The sequence below is a fragment of the Canis aureus genome, chromosome 29, assembly GCF_053574225.1.
Source record: "Canis aureus isolate CA01 chromosome 29, VMU_Caureus_v.1.0, whole genome shotgun sequence".
Classification (NCBI taxonomy): domain Eukaryota; kingdom Metazoa; phylum Chordata; class Mammalia; order Carnivora; family Canidae; genus Canis; species Canis aureus.
Genome location: NC_135639.1, coordinates 29,241,527 through 29,262,784, shown reverse-complemented (window position 1 = coordinate 29,262,784; position 21,258 = coordinate 29,241,527). Strand labels below are relative to the sequence as shown.

Sequence of the window (21,258 nt, the reverse complement as noted above, 5' to 3'; positions counted from 1 at the left end):
AATTGCCACCTTCATTCATTCAATTATTTTTCTATGTTACAAAAAGGATAAAAGGATGTTAGACTTGAAAAGAAATCAACTAATCTAGAAGTTACAAACTGGAAGCCCATGCACTGGATATGAACAACAGACTTGCTTTAATTGGTGTTAACAGCATCATTTTTTTTTTTAATTTCAAAGTCTTTGGAGTGAGATTATGAGATCTAGTTCATTAGTTTCCACTCCTTTATAATCTTATACTCTGTGCTCCATTCATTCAAATTCCTGTCTAATCCTTAAAGGCAGTTGAGTTTGCCAATCTGACTAATCTTAAAATAGCGTGAGGCAGAGGTCTAAAGTGGCTAAATCAAATGTTCAAAGCCATAGGCTTCTGATTCCCATCACTGCTCTAACTACTCCCTTTGGAGTTATTTCACCTCAATTTGATTATGCTCTTGTTCTAATAGAGTAAATATCTAGATCTATGTTTTACTACCTTTCTTGCTTGTCTTGAATAAGACACCAACCATGTCAAGCCTCTGTTAAAATGGAAATACTTGCCTTTCCCCATTCATAGTACTATTGGAATAATCAAGAAAGAGTACATACAAAATCTACTCAATTAAGAACCTCAAATATATATATTTCTCATCTGAAGCAGTAGGTACTCTGCACTGTGATACTGCGTTTGGTCTTTCCAAGCATAGCTTCAACAAGATCATCACATTGCAATGGGTTATGGAAGGTCCAAGCTAGGGACAGTAGTACAGAGAAAAAGAACAAGTTCAGTGGAAATGAGTTCTGGGAGTCTTAGAATTAAACAGTAGAAAAGAAGAGTTAATACTAAGAGTAGCAGGAAGAAAAGGAAAGGAAGAAGTTGACTCTTTGATCCAACAGTCTTATTTCTGACTTAGCCAAACTAAAATAATGAGAGTCAGCGGTATACTTGTTATGCTTTAATTATATCTTGAGTATATTTATGTATCCTTAATTATTCTTCAAAAATGATTTTTAAGTATAAATGTATACCTCCATCTGTTAAAATCCATGTACTAGATCTAACTGCTGTTAACTGTAAAATATATCTTTCCACAGTTTTTTGTATAATTATGCAGGAAGATTATAGTTTATATACAGGCATATATGTGCACATATACCTTCACATGCATATTTTTTGTAAAAATTGGATCATGCTATACAGATGTTCTTCAAATTTATGTTTTCACTTAAAAATACATTACAGTCATATTTCTGTACCAGCTCACACAGTGCTACTACATTCTGTTTAATAGCTGTCTGTATTCCAACTGAACAGATATACCAAATTTATTTGATCATTCCCTTATTAATATATGTATAGTTACTTCTAGCATTTTGCTTCTTTAATTATGATATAAGGAAAACATATTAACATATTCATGGAATTATTTTCATAAGATATGTTCCAGATTTAAGAATGTTAGGAATGAGCCTCTTAATTTTTATACCAAACATTTTCCTACCTGCAATGTCCACTTTCACACATTTCACCAACATTCTGTCTTCTGGATTTCATGTCCATTTTTTCAGTGTGTTGTTAACTTTTAACTTTATATAGTATTTTGTAAAACAGAAGAGTATTCTGATGTACTAAAATCTGCCACTCATTTCTTTTATTTTTTTAATTTTTATTTATTTATGATAGTCACACACAGAGAGAGACAGAGGCAGTGACATAGGCAGAGGGAGAAGCAGGCTCCATGCACCGGGAGCCTGACGTGGGATTCGATCTCGGGTCTCCAGGATCGCGCCCTGGGCCAAAGGGCAGGCGCTAAACCGCTACACCACCCAGCGATCCCTCATTTCTTTTATTATTAAGTTTTAAGTAGTGTGTTTATACCATTTAAATTATAAAAATATTCTTCCACATTTCCTTAAGATTTCTATAGTTAGAAAATGAGTTATATTTAAACTTTTAATCCATCTAGAATTAATTTTTGTATGTAGTATAAAGTAGAAAAATCTAAATTTACTTTCTTAAAGCTGCATATTCAACTATTCAGCACAATTTTTTAATTTATTTTTCATTGATCTAAAATGTCACAACTGTTTTTAAATATTAAATTTCCATATATACTTACTTTTTTCTAGACTCATTCTTCTATGCCATTGATCTTTCACCCATCCCAATGTTTTAAAATTTTAGCAGTATAATATATTAATTTCCCAAAATTTCTTGGGTATTTTCACATACTTACTATTATAAATGAACCTTAAAATCTCAACTCATCAAATTCCATTCACACAAAACCCTTTTGGATTCAGATTATAATTGTATTACTAATGGTGTGACAAACAGATTATGTGTCACCTGATACTATGAAAGATGACAGTATTTGGTAAGAAGTAACATTTATTTCTTCTCTCCAGGAATGTGGCATGCTTCTCTATTTATTCATATCAAGTTTTACAAACTTCAGTAAAACTTTATCAGTTTTCAAATTTAGATTTTATGTCTTCTTTATTAAATTTATTTCAATTTTAGACCAAATTAATTTTTAAATGCTTATACCTAGATATATTCTAGTTTTAAATTGAAACAACAAAGACAAATCCTTAAAAATCATTCAAGCAAGAAAAAAGTTATATGTGAAGGAACAGAAGTCATATTTCTCTTCTACATCAATTGCAAAACAACCATGTATTACAGAATTAATTAAGGGGAAATAATTGTGACCACAACCTTTTTTTTAAAGATTTTATTTATTTATTCATGAGAGACACAGAGAGAAGGCAGAGACATAGGCAGAGGGAGAAGCAGGTTCCTTGCAGGGAGCCCGATGTGGGACTCAATCCCAAGACTCCAGGATCACGCCCTGAGCCAAAGGCAGATGCTCAACCACTGAGCCACCCAGGCGTCCCATGACCACAAGTTTTTGTAAGCCAAGTTATCATTTATATGTAAATAAAACAAAGATATTCATGGGCTCATACAACAATAATTCATTCAATTATCCACCATCAGAAATACCTTGCAGATATATATATATGCCTACAGACTGACAGAAGAATGAAAGAGATTTGTAATATCAATCAAGAATCTTAAAATATGAAGACAAGTAAGGCTTCCAGCAATAGTTGGGAAAGACGTCAGCAAATACTCTCCCCCCCCAAAAAAAAAAAATACTCTCCCCCAAAAAAAGTAGTTTCAGCAGGTGAAAGTAAAAGACTATGCAGAAACTGAACAGAGCAAGCCTGGAAATGAACAAAGCATAGAACTACATAAACCATCACATATCCCTGGCAAAGGCATATACAGAGGATACCAGGAAGAGCCAGGCAGAGAGTTAAAGGATGCTTATGAACTGTTTGAACTTTTAATATACTCTTCACATATAAATTCATCAACAGAAGGTGAAAACTTTAGGGGCTTGCGGAAACTTGGGCACAGTATCTTCTGAATCTACTAGTGACCACATACACAGGAACAAGACAATCCCTTGGAAACTAAAATTTTAAAAATAAAAATAAGAACAAAAAATGAAGCTGAACACCATAGAGAAGACCATATTCTGGGTAAGTACAAGCAAGTTATTAAAAACAAACAATGAAAAAAATCAAAATGTAAAACACACAAACTGTTAATGGGAAAAAAATACAGTCCAGAGTTGCTACAATATATAATCTAAAATTCCCAGCTTTTATAGTAATCAAAACAGTATGGTACTGGCACAAAAACAGATACATAGATGAACAGAACAGAGATCCCAAAAATAAATGCACACTTATATGATCTGTGACAAAGAAGGCAAAAATATACAATGGAAAAAAAACAGTCTCTTCAACAAATGGTTGGGAAAACTGGACATCTTATATACAAAGAATGAAACAAAACCACCTCCTTATGCATTACACAAAAACAAACTCAAATGGATTAAATACCTAAATGTATGCTGAGTGAAGTAAGTCAATCGGAGAAGGACAAACAGTGTATGTTCTCATTCATTTGGGGAATATAAATAATAGTGAAAGGGAATATAAGGGAAGGGAGAAGAAATGTGTGGGAAATATCAGAAAGGGAGACAGAACATAAAGACTCCTAACTCTGGGAAACGAACTAGGGGTGGTGGAAGGGGAGGAGGGCGGGGGGTAGGGGTGAATGGGTGATGGGCACTGAGGGGGACACTTGACGGGATGAGCACTGGGTGTTATTCTGTATGCTGGTAAATTGAACACCAATAAAAAATTAATTTATTAAAAAAAGACCTAAATGTAATATCTTAAACCATAAAATTCCTAGGCAGCAATTTCTTTGACATTGGCCTTCCCAACATGTTTCTAGACATGTCTTCTTAGGTAAGTGAAATAAAAGCAAAATTAAATTATTTGAACTACACCACAATAAAAAAGCTTTGCACAGAAAAGGAAGCCATCAACAAAACAAAATGGGAGAGCCTACCAAATGGGAGAAAATATTTGCAAATGATGTATCCAATAAGGGGTTAATATCTAAAATGCATAAAGAACTTATACAACTCAAAAACAAACAAACAAACAATCCAATTAAAAATGGGCAAAAGACCTGAATAGACACGTTTCCAAAAAAACATACAGATGACCTACTGACATATGAAAAGATGTTCAACATCAGAGAAATGCAAATCAAAATCATGATATCATCTTATGCCTACCAGAATGGCTAAAATCAAAAACACAAGTTACAACAACTGTTGGCAAGGATGTGGGGGAAAAAGAAACTCTCATGCACTGCTGGTAGAATTACAAATTGGTGCAGCCACTATTAAAAACAGTATGGAGGCTCCTCAGAAAATTAAAAATAGAAATACCATATGGTCCAGTAATTCCACTACTGAGTATTTACCCCAAGAAAATAAAAATACTAATTCAAAAATACATATGTAGCATTATGTTTATTATTGTAGCATTATTTACAAGTGCCCACCACTAGATAAATGGATAAAGATGTTGTTTGTGTGTATATATACATATACACACAATGTATACATAAATATACACAATAGAATATTACTCAGCCATAAAAAAGAATGAAATCTTGCATTTGCAACAACATGGATGGACCTAGAGGGCATAATACTATGTGAAATAAACTAGTCAGAGAAAGACAAATACCATATGATTTCACTTACATGTGGTATTTAAGAAAAAAAATAAATGAAGAGGGGGGAGAAAGAGAAAAACAAACAAACAAAAAGACTCTTAAATCCAGAGAACATATTGGTGGTTGCCAGAGGAGATATGGTGATGATACAGGTGAAATGAATAAGAGATTAAGAGTATACTTATCTGGATGAGCACTGAGTAATATATAGAACTGTTGAATCACTATGTTGTATACCTGAAACTAACTTAACACTGTATGTTAATTATACTTCAGTTAAAAAAAAATCTCATTTTCAAACCAAAAAATACCCAGATTTCAACAACAACAATATATTATAAAGCATGCAAAGAAACACTCAGGGAAAAGAAAGGAGATAAAAGAAACTAACTCGGGGTGAGTATAGACATTAGACTTAGTAGTCAAAGACCTCAAAGCAATTGTTAAAAATATGTTCAGGGCAGCCCGGGTGTCTTAGCGGTTTAGTGCCACCTTCAGCCCAGGGCCTGATCCTGGAGACTAGGGATGGAGATCCCACCTTGGGCTCCCTACATTGAGCCTGCTTCTCCCTCTGCCTGTGTCTCTGCCTCTCTCTCTCTCTGTGTGTTTCTCATGAATAAATAAATAAAATCTTTTTTTAAAAATATGTTCAAAACTTTTAAGAAGTTTATTCAGAAATTTCAAGGGAAATATGAGGATAATGACTCAACAAACAGGAAATCTCAAGAAAGAAACAGAAAATTTTAAAAACTAAATGGCAATATTAAAGTTGAAAAGTGTAACTAGAATGAAAAATTCATTAAGTAGAATCAACAGCAAATTGAACATGGCAGAAGAATCAGTGAACTATAAGACTGACCACTAGAAATGACCCAATATGAAGGAGAAGGGGAAAAACTGAAAAAACAGTGAGCAAAACCTCAGAGACATATAAGACAGAAAGAGTATTTGAAGAAGAGCTGAAAATAGCCCAGGATGATGAAACACATTTATATAAATATTTTTTAAAAAAGGTCAAGAACTCTTAGGTATGATAAACTCAAAGAAATCCCAACTTAGACACATCATAATCCAACTTTGGAAGACAAAAGCAGAGAGAAATTTTTGAAAATATCAAGGGAAAAACTATCCATCACCTACTGAAGAATAATAATACCATTAAAAGCTGACTTCTAATCAGAAACAGTGGAAGACACAAAGCCATAGAATGATATATTCAAAATGCTGGAGGGAAAAACTATCAACCAAAGATTTCATATCCAGCAAAACTACATTATAAATGTGAAGGATGAAATAAAGATAAGCCCATATACCAGCACAAAAGAAAAAAATGATTAAAAGAGTTTCATCAAATAAAAAACTTACATTCTTTAAAAGATATCTTTAAAAAATTTTTAACTTAAATTTTAAAAAGTTAAAAAAAATTTTTTAAATTTAAAATCACTTATCTGATAAAGGGCTTATATCCAGAATATATATATATATATATAACTCTCACAACTCAATAATAAGATAAAAGCACAATGAAAAGAACAAGTAGAGGATCTGCATAGACATTTCACCATATACAAATGGCTAATAAGCACATGAAAATATGTGCAGCATCATTAGTCATTAGGGAAATGTAAATTACCACAATGAGATCCCACTTTACACCCATTAGATTGTCAATAATTAGAGACTGACAATACTGTTGGCAATGATATGGAGAAACTGGAACTCTTATACATTGCTAGTGAAAATGTGAAATGGTAGTCACTTTGGAAAATGTGAAATGGTAGTCACTCTGGAAAAATTTGGTAATTTCTTAAAAAGTCAAACATACACGTATATGTTCAAGCAATTCTACTCCTCCTAGGTATTCACACAACAGAAATGTCCATACAAAGATCTGACAACAAATATTTCTAGTGACTTTACTCATGACATCAAGAAACTAGAAACAAACCAAATGTGCATCAACAGATGAATGGGTAAACAAATTGTAGAACATTCATGTAACAGAATACTGCTCAGCAATAAAAAGGAATGAAATGCTAATACATTCAACAAGATGGATGAATCTCAAAAAGTATCATGCTAAGTGAAAGAAGCTAATTCCATTCGTAGGACATTTTGCAAAGGGAAAACTTTAGGAACAGATATCAGATGAGAGATAACTAAAAACTGAGGGAGATTGACTGCAAAGAGTATGCATAAGAAAACTTTTCAGGATGATAGAAATCTCTATCTTGATGGTTGTGGTGGCTTCATTACTGTATTCTATAGTCATTTGTTAAAATCATTTTTACTGCACATAAATTATATCTTAATAATTTGACTTTATGAAATTTTAAAATACATAGAAATTTGACCTAGACATCCCACTTTGAGAAATCTACACTACAGAAATAAATCTATTCTCAGTAAATGAGCATATACATGCATTTTTATTCTAGCATGGTTTGTAGTAGTAAACTTTTTAATAAACTCAAATAATAATTATTGATAATTTATATTTTAAAATATTTTGACAGTATTTTAAACAACAAAAACATTAAAACCAATATAGCTCACAATTGGCTATTACTTTAAAATCCATATGACTAAATTCCCTTACTGCAAAAAAAAAATTGTTATTCTACTTTTTTTCTTTCTTTTTCAAGGTTTTACTTAAATTCCAGTTAGTTAACATATAGTATATTAGTTTCAGGTGTACTACTTAGTGATTCAACACTTACATACAACATCCAGTACTCATCAAACAAGTGCACTCCTTAATCCCCATCACCTATTTCACCCATCCCCCCCACCTCCCCTCTGATAACCATCAGTTTGTTCTCTATAGTTAAGAGACTATTTCTTGGTTTTCCTCTCTTTTTCTCTCCCTATGATCATCTGTTTTGTTTCTTAAATTCCACATATGACGGCAGCACCGGTGGCGCAGCGGTTTAGCGCCGCCTGCAGCCCGGGGTGTGATCCTGGGGACCCTGGATTGAGTCCCACGTCAGGCTCTCTGCATGGAGCCTGCCTCTCTCTCTCTGCCTGTGTCTCTGCCTCTCTCTCTCTCTCTGTGTCTCTATGAATAAATAAATCAAAATCTTTTAAAAATTCCACATGAGTGAAATTAAATGGTATCTGTCTTTCTCTGACTTATTTTGCTTAGCATAATAGTCCCTAGTTCCATCATTGCAAATGGCAAGATTTCATTCTTTTTGATGGCTGAGTAATATTCCTGTGTGTGTGTGTGTGTGTGTGTGTGTGTGTGTGTGTGTATGTATGACATTTTCTTTAGCCATTCATCAGCTGATGGACATCTGGGCTCTTTCCATAGTTTGTCTATTGTTTATAATGCTGCTATAAACATTGGGTTACATGTATCCCTTTGAGTTAGTATTTTTGGATTCTTTGGGTAAATACCTAGTAGTGTGATTCTAGATGCTATGGTAGTTCTATTTTTAATTTATTGAGGAACCTCCATACTGTTTTCCAGAGCAGCTGCACCAGTTTGCATTCCCACCAACAGTGTAAGAGCATTCTCCTTTCCCCACGTGCTTGCCAACACCTGCTATTTTCTGTGTTGTTAATTTTAGCCATTCTGACTGATGTGAGGTGATGTCTCACTGTAGTTTTGATTTGAATTTCCCTGATGATGAGTGATGTTGAGCATCTTTTCATGTATCTGTTAGCCATCTGTATTTTTTCTCTGGGGAACTGTCTATTCATGTCTTCTGCCTATTTTTTAATTGGATTGTTTGGATTTTGGGTGAGTTTTATTAATGTGTCATTTGAAAATATCTTCTCCCATTCTGTAGGTTGCCTTTTACTTTTGTTGATTTGTTTCTTTACTGTGCAAAGCTTTTTATTTTGATGAAGTCACAACAGTTTATTTTTGCTTTTGTTTCCCTTGCCTCAGGAAACAAATCTAGTAGAAGTTCCTACCATTTAAACTCTTCAAAGTCTAAACCCATTATATAGCTAACACCTGAGCTAGACACCCAGCTGTGCATTCTACTTGCGTTATCTCATCTAATCTTAACAATCTTTTGTGGTAGTTATCACTATTATCCTCATTTTACAAATAAGGAATCTGGATCTGATCCTAAATAATTTAAATAAGTTATCCAAAGTAACATAACTAAAAAATGGAAAAGCCAAGACTTGGAACTAGTCCGATTCTAGACTCATGTTCTTAACCATCATGCTATTCTCTTCTAAATTGATCCTGTGCCGTAATCTGCAAACTCTGAAAAAACATTTATAAAACCAACACACTGAACAAGCAGACTCGTAGGAGATCATCAGATAGTAGAGTTACTTTTGTCTTCATTATCCCTTTAAAATATACTTTGTGGGGGAAGCATTTCCTATGGCCCTGGATAGAAACTTGAGCAGTTTCATGGTTTTTAATTCTCACTCTCAGGTAGCAAATGTTCTATAGTAACTTTAAGACTCAATAAGTCTTGAAGTTCACAAAATGTCTAATCTCAGGTTATCAAACCTTTATATTTCATTCAAAATTGTATCTATCTCCTGCTCAAAGGTTCATAAAAGGGTAAGGAAAGGTAAGGAAAACAATAAAACTCTTATTTAATTGGTACTGTTGTAATTTGGTATCATGTTCTCTGAAGGTGAGAGTGCCATGACAGGTATTTTGAAGCACCTCACACACACCCAAATGCTAGCAGTCTGTCACATTTATTTCCCTCAACTTGGATTACTGTACTCTATTCTGGCAGTCATTTATTTCTTCCTTGGGCTCCATGGAAACAGTAGGGTCCACCTTGCTGAGGCCTGTTTGCCTGTCTATGAACTTCTATTGTCCTGGATCTAAGAAATCTCCCATACTGGCCCTTGTAGGTATAACCACATCTGACCCACTAGATACATTCATGAATTTTTCCCTCCAAATACTCTGAGAAGTGTAGGCCAATTCCAATACAGCAGCAATTCTCCATGTCCCACCATGAAAGAAGGTGGCCATCTCTTTCATCCTCTAGATTTCCTTGAAAGAAGTGAGTTCATTTCATTCTTCCATACCACTGATAGGAAATCCATATCAAGTGCCTCAGGTAGCCCTCTCTCTTAACCTTAGGTGAAGATGGAAGCACTCTCACCCTACTCCTGGGAGACAAGTATGCAGGAAAAGATTCAGAATACCATTTTCTCCAAATAAAGCTTCCTTTAAAAATCCTCCTCAAGAGGTACTTAAGTGGCTCAGTCAGTTAAGCATCCAACTCATGATTTCAGCTCAGGTCATGATCTCATGGGTCATGAGACTGAGCCCTGTGTCGGGCTCTGCGCTCAGCAGGGAGTCTGCTCAAGATTCTCTCTCCCTCAGCCCTCACCCCACTCATGCTGTCTTTCTCTCTCAAATAAATAAAAATCTATTTAAAAATCCTCCTCAACTATCTAACAATACATAATTTAATATCCTCCTAATAGATGAGGAGTCTTTAAGATGATGTGGCCAGTTTCCAGGTATATCCTTCTACACTTTGGACTGTTACTCTGCTTTAGTATGTAACACTTATTGTACATTGATCCCTTAGTAAAAACTTCTAATTCAACATGCTGCTCTAATTCCATACATTGGAATGTAAAAGGCATAGCTCAATCTCCATATAATTCCAAGAATCCATAGGCCAGTCTCCATCAAACTATGAGAGGCTCATCAAAGGTTCATCAGAGGCTGAGAACTCTACTTCCTGAAATATTTGGCTCTTCCCTTAAATATCATCACTCAGGGACGCCTGGGTGGCTCAGCGGTTGAGCATTTGCCTTCAAGTCAGGGCGTGATCCCAGGGTCTGGGGATTGAGTCCCACATTGGGCTCCCTGTGAGGAGCCTGCTTCTCCCTCTGCCTATGTCTCTGCCTCCTCTGTCTCTCTGTGTCTCTCATAAATAAAACTTTAAAAAAAGTGAAAAAAAATATTGTCACTCATTCCCAAAAGGCTAGTTGACCAGAGATAACTTGGGAATTAATATGGTCAGGAATGAGGCAGAATCCTACAATTGGCATTTGTAGGTTATGTGCCCCACATTCTTGTTGGTAGGATTCTATATTCTCCTTGCCATTTCTGAGGAGAGCCTTCCAAAACACCAAGCTTTTTGGGATGGGAACTCCTTGCCCTAGCTCTACTTCTCATTTCCCAAAACATATTCCATTTTACTTCATCTCTGATGATCCAAAACAAAAATTTGGAAACTATTTAATCTATCACTGGTCATCTGGCCAAGATTTAATAGTAATCAATTTTCTTCAAATCCTTGAAACAACTGGTTTGAAAATGCTTAGCATTAGTTCATAAGATCTGGAATTTCATGGAAATGATTCTCCTAAAAATGCCAACTGCTTATTTATTTTTAAATGGTAATTTGATAATTTCTTATTTGATGACACATTTCTGTGAGGAATTAAGCAAATACGTGCAGCAGCATGCTAAGTGAAAACTGGAAAGGGCTGCTTCCAAACAGATGTAGCCCACTATCATAGTGTAGATTCTTCATTTAAAAACAAATAAAATTTCATTTTCTCCACAAATTTTAAGACCTTAAAAGTTTCCAGAGCTCTCTAGAATATATTTTCTCATGTTCTGTACCTTGTAAGATAACTGCTCCTTTGGAGATACAGGTAGTTGTGACTCCATTTGTAAAAATTCAAATATAAAATCTATCATTTTTTTAAGAGAGACAGAGTAAGTCGTAGGCTTCTCAAATGTCTTTACAGGTCAAATGTTTACAAAGGTCAGGACACCAACCAATGTTAGAATATGTAGAATTATTTAGCTTTCTACCCAACCATATATAAAATAAGCTCTTTCTCAGCTTCATGATTATTTCAGTTTTGTCTAATAACGCAGTTGTTGCCAAACACTTCTGAGATCATTCATGGAGTACATTTTTCAAACTTGAATTAGTAGCCTTTCTTCCAAATTGTGCTTTGAAGACTCATAAAGAGCACTATCAAATCTGATTTAATAAATGGAGGTCAAATTGACCCTTAACAAAATCTGTGAAGTAAGATTTAAAGTTAAGACGGAAAACAGAAGGTGAGGAGAGCTTTATATTCTACTGGGAGGCTGGCAATCCATTTCTAAGAGAGAGAGAGAGAGAGAGAGAGAGAGCGCTCTGAGTCTTACTCAGGGACAAGAACATTAATGGATTTTGAGTTATATTTTTCTAGAATCATTGAAATTTTGATTCTGAATAAGCTAATTAAGCTATTTAGTGTTCTGGCATTTGTTAAAAGGTTTGCTCTAGGTGTCTTCTGACCAAGCAACGTTTACACAGTTACTCATTTTTTGGACCTCATATTTCTTTGAGTTAAACTTGAGTGTATTCCAAATTAGATGATCCATAAGGAATAAAGCATAAGGGCTTGCCCTGTAACTTCATTTCTCTTATGAATTAAGAAGAGTTGGTTTTTTCATTTCTTCAGCTTTTTATTTCTTGTTATGATGGAGTAGAGATGTCCAAGCTCCTTATATGCCAGACCAGAAGTCAAAAGTCACAATGTTTATTTTTAATTCTAATTGTTGTTTAAATCCCTTTCCATAAAATAAGGATGACACATGCACACAGGATTTTATGATTATGCCAAATAACACACCTAAAGCCCCTAACACAGTGGTTACTTTAAGCACTTAACCATTTGTTGAGTCTAAATTTATTGACAATGAACCACTCCAACTTACAAGCAGTCATTTTATAAATATCCATGTATAGGTTGAATGTTTAGAATTTAGTAATAATTCCACAATGAAACAATGATATGTAAGGTAATTAAATTTCAGATTTTCAAAAAAGCCTATTCTTATCTAACCTATAGTATAGTAATGATATTTCTCCAAAATCCCTACCAAGAAAGCTGTAACTCTGAGATCACTGAGTACCTGAAAATAGCAGAAAGAAAAGGAAAATGGAGATGGTTGTAAAAGTAACAAACACATCTTAACCAGGTACCATTGTTCCCACTTCCTAAATCATTCTCCCTCTAACCAGTCTGTGACACCTTCCAGGTCTCCTAATTCACAAATGTTATTTCAATGATGCTAATGGTACTTCTCTAAAACTCAATATAGAGAACTGATATACTTGAAATAGATTATTTCTTGTGAAAGAACTTCCTGAGTCCTTTGAGGTCCTGGGAGTAGAGTGGGACAAGGACTTGAAGGAAATGTGCATGCACCTGTTTCAAAAATCAAAATTACACTGCTCTGGGGAAATGATGGTCTAGTCTCAAAAATACTTTCTTTGGGATTTTCTTTCTTTCAGTCATGCCCCAAAAATATGTTGGTCAGGTCCATTTCATGAATAGCTTTGCCAATTTCTGACTCATATTTCATAGATAGATGCTACTAGGTTAAAAAAGAAGAATCCAGTCTTGGAAAGCCAAAGTCAATCAATGCATGATTCTGCCAAGGGCCACTCATTCTGTTCAATATTCATTCACATTTTTCCAGATCTGTGCCTGGTACAGAGGGTGCAATGTTGAGCAAAAACATGGTTCTTGCCTTAGAAGCTCAGGGTCTAAGCTGAAGAGAAATATCCTGAGGAAAATTTTATTTGGTCTTATTCAGGCCTATACTTGAACTAATTACTGTGGTAATTTGGCACCACATTTCTACCCCTAAGGTAAGAAAGATGGGGTTGTGGATCAGAAAGATAGGCAAAGAATACAATTATAAAGATTGCATGCTCCACATAAATGACATTAGGGTTCTCCAAAGGAGAAGTGGGATAGTAAAGGAATACCATAATCAGAAAGAAGAAAACAGAATATGCTGGCTTAACATACCAGAAGTACCCTTTCCCATGAATAGTACAAATCAGAAAGAAGACATATAAATTTTATTTCACAAGGTATATGAGGTTTCACAAAGACACTTATCTGGGCTGCTCATCAGAAAATTATCATTCCCCATTTACTACAACCAAACAGAAAGGATAAATGCACATATTCTTCATGAGAAACCTGTTAAAAACAACAACAACAACAATAACATAGTGATACAGGTTGCTCAGTGATCTGTAGTAAAAGGTCCTAATTTGGCTACTAGTGAAATACAGTGTGTCATTCTATCCTTGCCAATCATTTCCCAGGCCACTCACAGAAGAGCCACCTAAGCTTTCCAACATGACAAAGCATCTATTGTCACAACTTTTTTTAAAAACATTTTTTATTTTTTTATTTTTTTAAAGATCTATTTATTTATGATAGACATGGAGAGAGAGAGAGAGAGGCAGAGACACAGGAGGAGGGAGAAGCAGGCTCCATGCAAGGAGCCCGACGCAGGACTCGATCCTGGGACTCCAGGATCGTGCCCTGGGCCAAAGGCAGGCGCTAAACCACTGAGCCACCGAAGGATCCCTGTTTTTTTTGTGTGTTTTTTTTAAACATTCTTCTTATTTTTCATGCAACATTGATTCAGTCCATAGAAAATGAAAGAGCCATATACAATAATTTACCCAATAATCTATTTAGGGCATTCCCTAGTCTGTACAGAATGGTGCAGAAACTCTCAGAGCACAAGGTTAGAGCTGGCAAGGAGTCTGGAAATTGAGATAGGAAATCCAAAAAAGGAAAAGACACTGAAGAGGGAGCTCCCAAAACTCTGAATAAATTTGAATACAAAAATTATAATCTAGGTATAAAATCTAAGTATAAACTGACCACAGAACTGTGACACTCCAAAAAGACTGTTGGAAGGCAATAGCTGGAAAGTTGAAAAGGCTGAGCAAAGATTTCTGCTGCTTCCCAATGCAGGGAAAGAGTGTTTTGAGTTTGAATTATGCCAAATTAAAGAGGCTTGATAAATATCTGGACTCTCCGGTAAAATTGCAGAGAGGAGTAATGCCAAGGAGTAAAGACTATGTCTCATCCTAAGACTAAAAGAAAAACTAAAACAGATCTGCTCTATCAAAATGTAAAATGAAACCTATATTAGTTTAAGATGACCAACCAATAAATGAACTGTCTACTTGAATTTAACAAAAAAAAAGCACTCTTCAGAGAAAGAGAATAAAGTCCAGATTCTCTACAGTATCAAACATAATGTCCAGATAGAATTAAAAACTTACTACACACGGAAATAGAAAAATGTGACCCACAGTTAAAAGAAAAAGCAGTTAATAGAAACTCCAAAATAATGCAGATGTTGGAATTATCAGATAACTACTTTCTAAATTTTATTTATTTTTAAATTCCAGTATAATTAACATACAATGTTATATTAGTTTCAGGTGTACAATATAATTATTCAACAACTCTGTACATTACTCAGTGCTCATAGGATAAATGTATTCTTAATCCCATCCCCTGCACCTATTTCACCCATTCCCCCACCCATCTCCTCTCTGGCAACAAACAATTTGTTCTCTATATTTAAGAGTTGATTTTTTTAAAGATTCATTTATTTATTCATAAGAGACACAGAGAGAGAGGCAGAAGCAGAGGCAGAGGGAGAAGCAGATTCCTTGCAGGAAGCCCAATGCAGGACTCCATCCCGGATCCCAGGATCATGACCTGGGCCGAAGGCAGGCACCCAACTGCTGAGCCACCCGGCATCCCAAGAGTCCATTTTTTAAAAAGATTTTATTTATTTAATTGAGAGAGAGAGAGAAAGCATGAGCTGGGGGTGGGAGGAGAGGGGGAGAAGGAAAGGGAGAAGCATACTCCCTCTTGCTAAGCAGAGAGCCCAATGCAGGGCTCAGTCCCAGGACCTTGAGATCATGATCTGAGCCAAAAGCAGATGCTTAACTGATTAAGCCACCCAGGTGCCCCAAGAATCCATTTTTTTTGTCACTCTTTTTCTATTTTTGGTTTTATTAAATTCCACATATGAGTGAAATCATATGGTATTTGTCTTTCTCTGACTTACTTCACTTAGCATTATATCCTCTAGATCTATCCATGTTGTTGCAAATGGCAAGATTAGATAGATGATAGATAGATAGATAGATAGATAGATAGATAGATAGATAGATACACACACATACATACAAGATACACACACACACACACACACACACACACACACCACATCTTCTTTATCCATTCATCTATCCAGGGGCACTTGGGTAACTTACATATCTTGGTTATTATAAATGATGCTGCAATAAACAGAGGTGCATATATCTTTTCAAGTTAGTGTTTTTATCTTCTTTGGGTAAATAACCAGTAGCCGAGTTACTGGATTACATGGTAATTCTATTTTTAATTTTTTGAGGAAACTCCATACTGTTTCCAGAGGAGTTCTTTAAAGCTGCTATTATAAATATAATCAACTTCTAAAGGAAAAGATGATCATAATGGATAAGAAGATGGAACATCTAAGCAGAAAAATAGAAACTATGCAAAAGAACCAAATGAAAACTCTAGAAATGAAAACTGTAATATCTGAAATAAAAATTTCAATATATAGGCTTAAGAAAAGGCTGGAGCCATCCTCCCAAAACTCACAAAGTTGAAAAGTTCCTTAGCTGAAGAGAAACTACATGAGATGGAACTTCACACATACAAGGAGAAATAAAGGGGACACGAGGGACACCTGAGTGGCTCAGTCAATTAAGCATCCAACTCTTGATTTCAACTCAGGTCATGATCTCAGGGTTGTAAGATGGAGCCCCACATCAGGTTCTACATTAGGCATGGACTCTACTTAAGATTCTTTCTCTCCCTCTGCCCTCCCCAACTCCTTCCCTCTTTAAAAAAGGGGGCTGGGGGGATCCCTGGGTGGCGCAGAGGTTTAGCGCCTGCCTTTGGCCCAGGGCAGGATCCTGGAGGCCCGGGATCGAATCCCACGTCGGGCTCCCGGTGCATGGAGCCTGCTTCTCCCTCTGCCTATGTCTCTGCCTCTCTCTCTCTCTGTGCGTGACTATCATAAAAAAGGGGGGGCGGGAGACTGGGCATGGTAAATATGTGGATATTTTGCATGTTCTACTCATTTCTTGAAAAAACAACTGACAGTATATATTTAACACTACTTAAGTATACACTTAAAAATAACTAAGATGGTAAATTTTGTATGTTTTTTACACAATAAAAAAACAACTTATTATTTAATAAAAATATAATATTGTATTGATGGGATTAAAATATACATAGATACAGAATACATAAAACAATATCGCAAAGGATGGGGGGTCTAAGTGGGATCACAGTTTTATTAAAACTAGTTATACAAGTTTTATTGAAATTAGTACTACATTAACTCTATGTAGAACTTAAGTTAAAGATCAATACTGCAATCTTTAGTACAACTAATTAAAAATAATACAAAAGTTATAGTTATAAGGTCATTAAAATAATTAAAACAAAACATAAAAATGTGATTAACCTAAAAGAAGACAGGAGAGAAGAAAAAAATAGGAAGAGGGAAAAAGGCAGGACAAATAGAAAGCAAATAGCAAAATGATAGACTTAGAATTCCACTTCCAACTATGTTGAAATAAGTGTTACTGTATCAGCCCTCCTGAAATAAACTATAAATCTGAAAAAAAAAAAAAACTGAGGCAACTTTTGCAGGCAGAGAACAACAGACAGCACATGACTGTAACTCTTGAGCGAAAGGAAGCTCTTGAAGTGAGCCCATGATCACCCAGTTCTCTAAATAAATATAATTTTCCAACTGTAATGCAGAGAGCTAGACCCTGAGCTGCTCTAGGTGATCCAATTAGTATGAAGAGGCAGAAATCAGTTTGGGTTGGTTGAAGAAGCTGTAATCTATGATGCACGGTAACAGAGAAAAAGTGGCTGTGCAGAGAAGGCCCCATTGGGAAGGCCTGTATAAATCCCAACTGAGGATGAGGATGAGGCTCAGAATGAGACCATGAGAGTTTACCAGATAGCAGTTAAAATAGAGTTGAGAGGGAAATAGAGATATTAGAGAACAATTACTATGAGGGAGGGAAAAAAAGCACAGTTCCTGGCCCCTTCAGAGTGGAGAGATCCTGTTAATACTGTAATAACATTGTTGGCATTTGGTTGAGACAGCAGAAGGCCACACTATAGGAATAACAATGAAACTTTCATTTAAGACGTACTCTAGATTCACCCTAATAAAGTATGAAGCCAAGTTTTAATAAGATCCAGAAGGGAAATGGAGTTTGAAAGTTAAGTCCTGACAAGCTAGAGGAGTTTGAGAAACATCTTGAACTTTCCACAAATATGCAAAAACTAAATTAAATTACAAATAAAAAATAATGAGATAGCTAGAAAATCTCCTTGTATCTGGAAACTAAATCTTTTCTAAATAGCTCATAGTCAAGGAAAAAAATCACAGGAGAAATTAGAAAATACTTCAAACTAAAAAATAATAACTTACCAAAATTTGTGGAACACAAACCAAATAATGTTTAAAGGAGGAATTTAGTTTTAAATTCACACATTAGAGAAAATAGCAAGATTTAGTATCAATTATCTAAATTTCCACGTTAAGAATCTGGAGAAAGGGAGCATCTGGGTGGCTCAGTTGGTTAAGCCACTGCCTTCTCCTCAGGTCATGATCCCAGGGTCCTGGGATGGAGCCCCAATGAGAAGGGAGCCCTTCTCCTTCTCTCCCTGCCCTTTGCCCACTTGTGCATGCTCTCACTCTCTCAAATAAATTTTAAAACTCTTTTAAAAAGAAAAGAAGCCAGAGAAAGAAGAGCAAATTAAATCCAAAGTAAGTCATAAGAAAGGAATAATAAAGATCAGATTAGAAATCAGCAAATAAAAATGATAATAATAAAAAAAGAAATCAGCAAATAGAAAAAATTAACAAAGCCAACATTTTTTCTTTTAAAGGATTAATGAAATTAATAAACACCTAGCAATAATAATTAAGAAAAGAACACGAAAATCACAAATTAACTATATCAGGAATAAAAGAGAAGCATCACTACAGATCCCACAGACATTAAAAGGATAATAATGTAATATTACAAACAACTTCATGGCAATAAATTCAACAACTTGAATAAAATGGGCAATTCTTATTTTAAAAAGACATAATTTTATGAAGAAACACAAAATCTGTATAGCCCTATATGTATCAAAGAAACTATAATAAGAATTTTGCATGAATAAAACTCCATGCTCATCTGAGTTCCCTGGAAAGTTCTATCAACCTTTAAAGAAGACTTAGTATCATGTTACATTAACAATTTCAGAAAATGAAAGAGAAAAGAATGTTTCCACTTTATTTTATAAGCCAGCTTAATCCTGATACTAAAATCTGACAAGGACATTACAAAAAAAGAAATTTACAGCCAAATAACCCAAACCTCAGCTGTATTAATTAAGAGGAAAAGACAGTGTTTTTAACAAATGCTGCTAGGATAAATGGATAAAAATATGGAAAAAAATGAATATTAATCTCCCCCTGACACAATTAATTAATGTGAAGTGGATCACAGACTTCAGTATAAAAGCAAAATTATAAAATATCTACAAGAAAAGATGAAAGAAAATTTTTGTGGGCTTGACAGTTGACAAGGATTTCTTAGATAGAACACCAAGAACATTAAACATAAAAGAAAATTTTGATAAATTGGACTTACCATAATTAAAACTTTCTGCTCTGTAGAGCAGAGTTTATAAAACTGAATAAGAGTTAGAAGTTCACTAACAGGAGAAAGCATAAATATAGATCGTCATACATTGGAAAACAATTCAGATTTTTTAAATTTTTATTTATTTATTATTTATTTTTCGAAATGGATCAGTTGTCTAATTAAGTTCTTTGCAAGAGATTTATAACACCAATTTGTGAGGATAAAGTCCATTTATGAGAGAAAACACAAAGCAGAGATAGCTCTGAAGCTGAGAAACAGCTTTGATTTGGCAGATTTTGTGAGTCCACAGTTTTCTGATCAGCCTTGCACTGTTCTATTATTTCTCCTTCACTGTGTCAAAAACCTCACCTTCCTGTGTCTGGGTTTATTCAGCTTCTTCTTCTTGAAGTAAGCATCAGTGAGATGTTTTGGGATTTTGCACTACTGATGTCAATTTTTATGGAGTTGGCAATAACAAATTTCTGGTGTGTTCTATGCAGAGGAATTTGACTGAGGACCAGAGATCCAATCACAAGTAGCAAGCCACTGCTCAATTGCTTCAGGAAAACTACTCTCTTGCCTCTGTGGTGCCCAGTGAGGATGATCAAAATGATACCAGGAGAGATGCTAGTTCGTAGTTTTTTCACATGCTGACTAAAAGGTTTTTGCTGTGGCTCAATAGCTTTCAAGTCACATCTTCAGTAGGATAATATGCAGGCAATTTGTGAAGTTTAACCAATTCGATATCACCATTCCTGTCACGACCAACTGGTTTTGGTATAAATATATACCTTCTTCTTTCTCTTTTCAACTCTGGATTTAGCTGCTGAATACTTCCTCATGTACGTTACCTTTTTGGAATACATAGCTGATTGGGAATGTGTGCCAATTCCTCTGACTAGGTCAGAGTTTTGGCTTCAGTGGGGCTTCCCCTTCTTTGGTATTTCAGCCTTGAGATTACCATTCTTTTTTTTTAAAGATTTTATTTATTTATTCATGATAGTCACACAGAGAGAGACAGAGAGGCAGAGACACAGGTAGAGGGAGAAGCAGGCTCCATGCAGGGAGCCTGACGTGGGATTCGATCCCGGGTCTCCAGGATCGCACCCCGGGCCAAAGGCAGGCGCCAAACCGCTGCGCCACCCAGGGATCCCGAGATTACCATTCTTAATCTGGTCTCCAGCATCAGCTTTCTTGGCTTTAAGTTTCTTCTCCTTACCATCTGCATTCTCAGCTCTTTCATCTGCCATTTTGCAAGATGGGAAAGAGTCAAAAAAAAAATCTAAATGAACTACTGATACACACAACAAAGGTGAGTATTTTGGGGGTTCCTGGGTAGCTAAGTCAGCCTTCAGCTCAGGTTGTGATGTCAGGGTCATGCTATTGGGCCTCATGTTGGGTTCTGCACTCAGCGTGGAGTCTGCTCGGAATTCTCTCTCCCTCTACCCCTCTCCCTGCTCATGTGTTAAAAATTAATTAATTAATTAATTAATTAATTAAATCTTAAGAAAAAATAAAACAAAGATGATTATTGAAAACATTATGCTAAGCTTAAAAATCTAGACATAAAACAGTATATAAGAAGTTCAAGAACTTCTGGTGACAGAAATCAGAATAGCAGTTACCTTGTAAAATGTGGATGGA

At 35.2% G+C, this 21,258-nt stretch overlaps 1 protein-coding gene, 1 long non-coding RNA gene and 1 pseudogene across 6 annotated transcripts in view; 1 reads left to right on the top strand and 2 right to left on the bottom strand.

The window, feature by feature from the left end:
* The window catches only part of HPSE2 (heparanase 2 (inactive)), a 627,272-nt gene that overhangs the window by 492,499 nt on the left and 113,515 nt on the right, over window positions 1-21,258 (bottom strand). The window lies entirely within an intron of this gene.
* The window catches only part of LOC144301286 (uncharacterized), a 41,091-nt gene that overhangs the window by 8,348 nt on the left and 11,485 nt on the right, over window positions 1-21,258 (top strand). The gene's annotated exons all lie outside the window — the stretch shown is intronic.
* Window positions 17,173-20,864, bottom strand: LOC144301285 (large ribosomal subunit protein eL6-like; annotated as a pseudogene).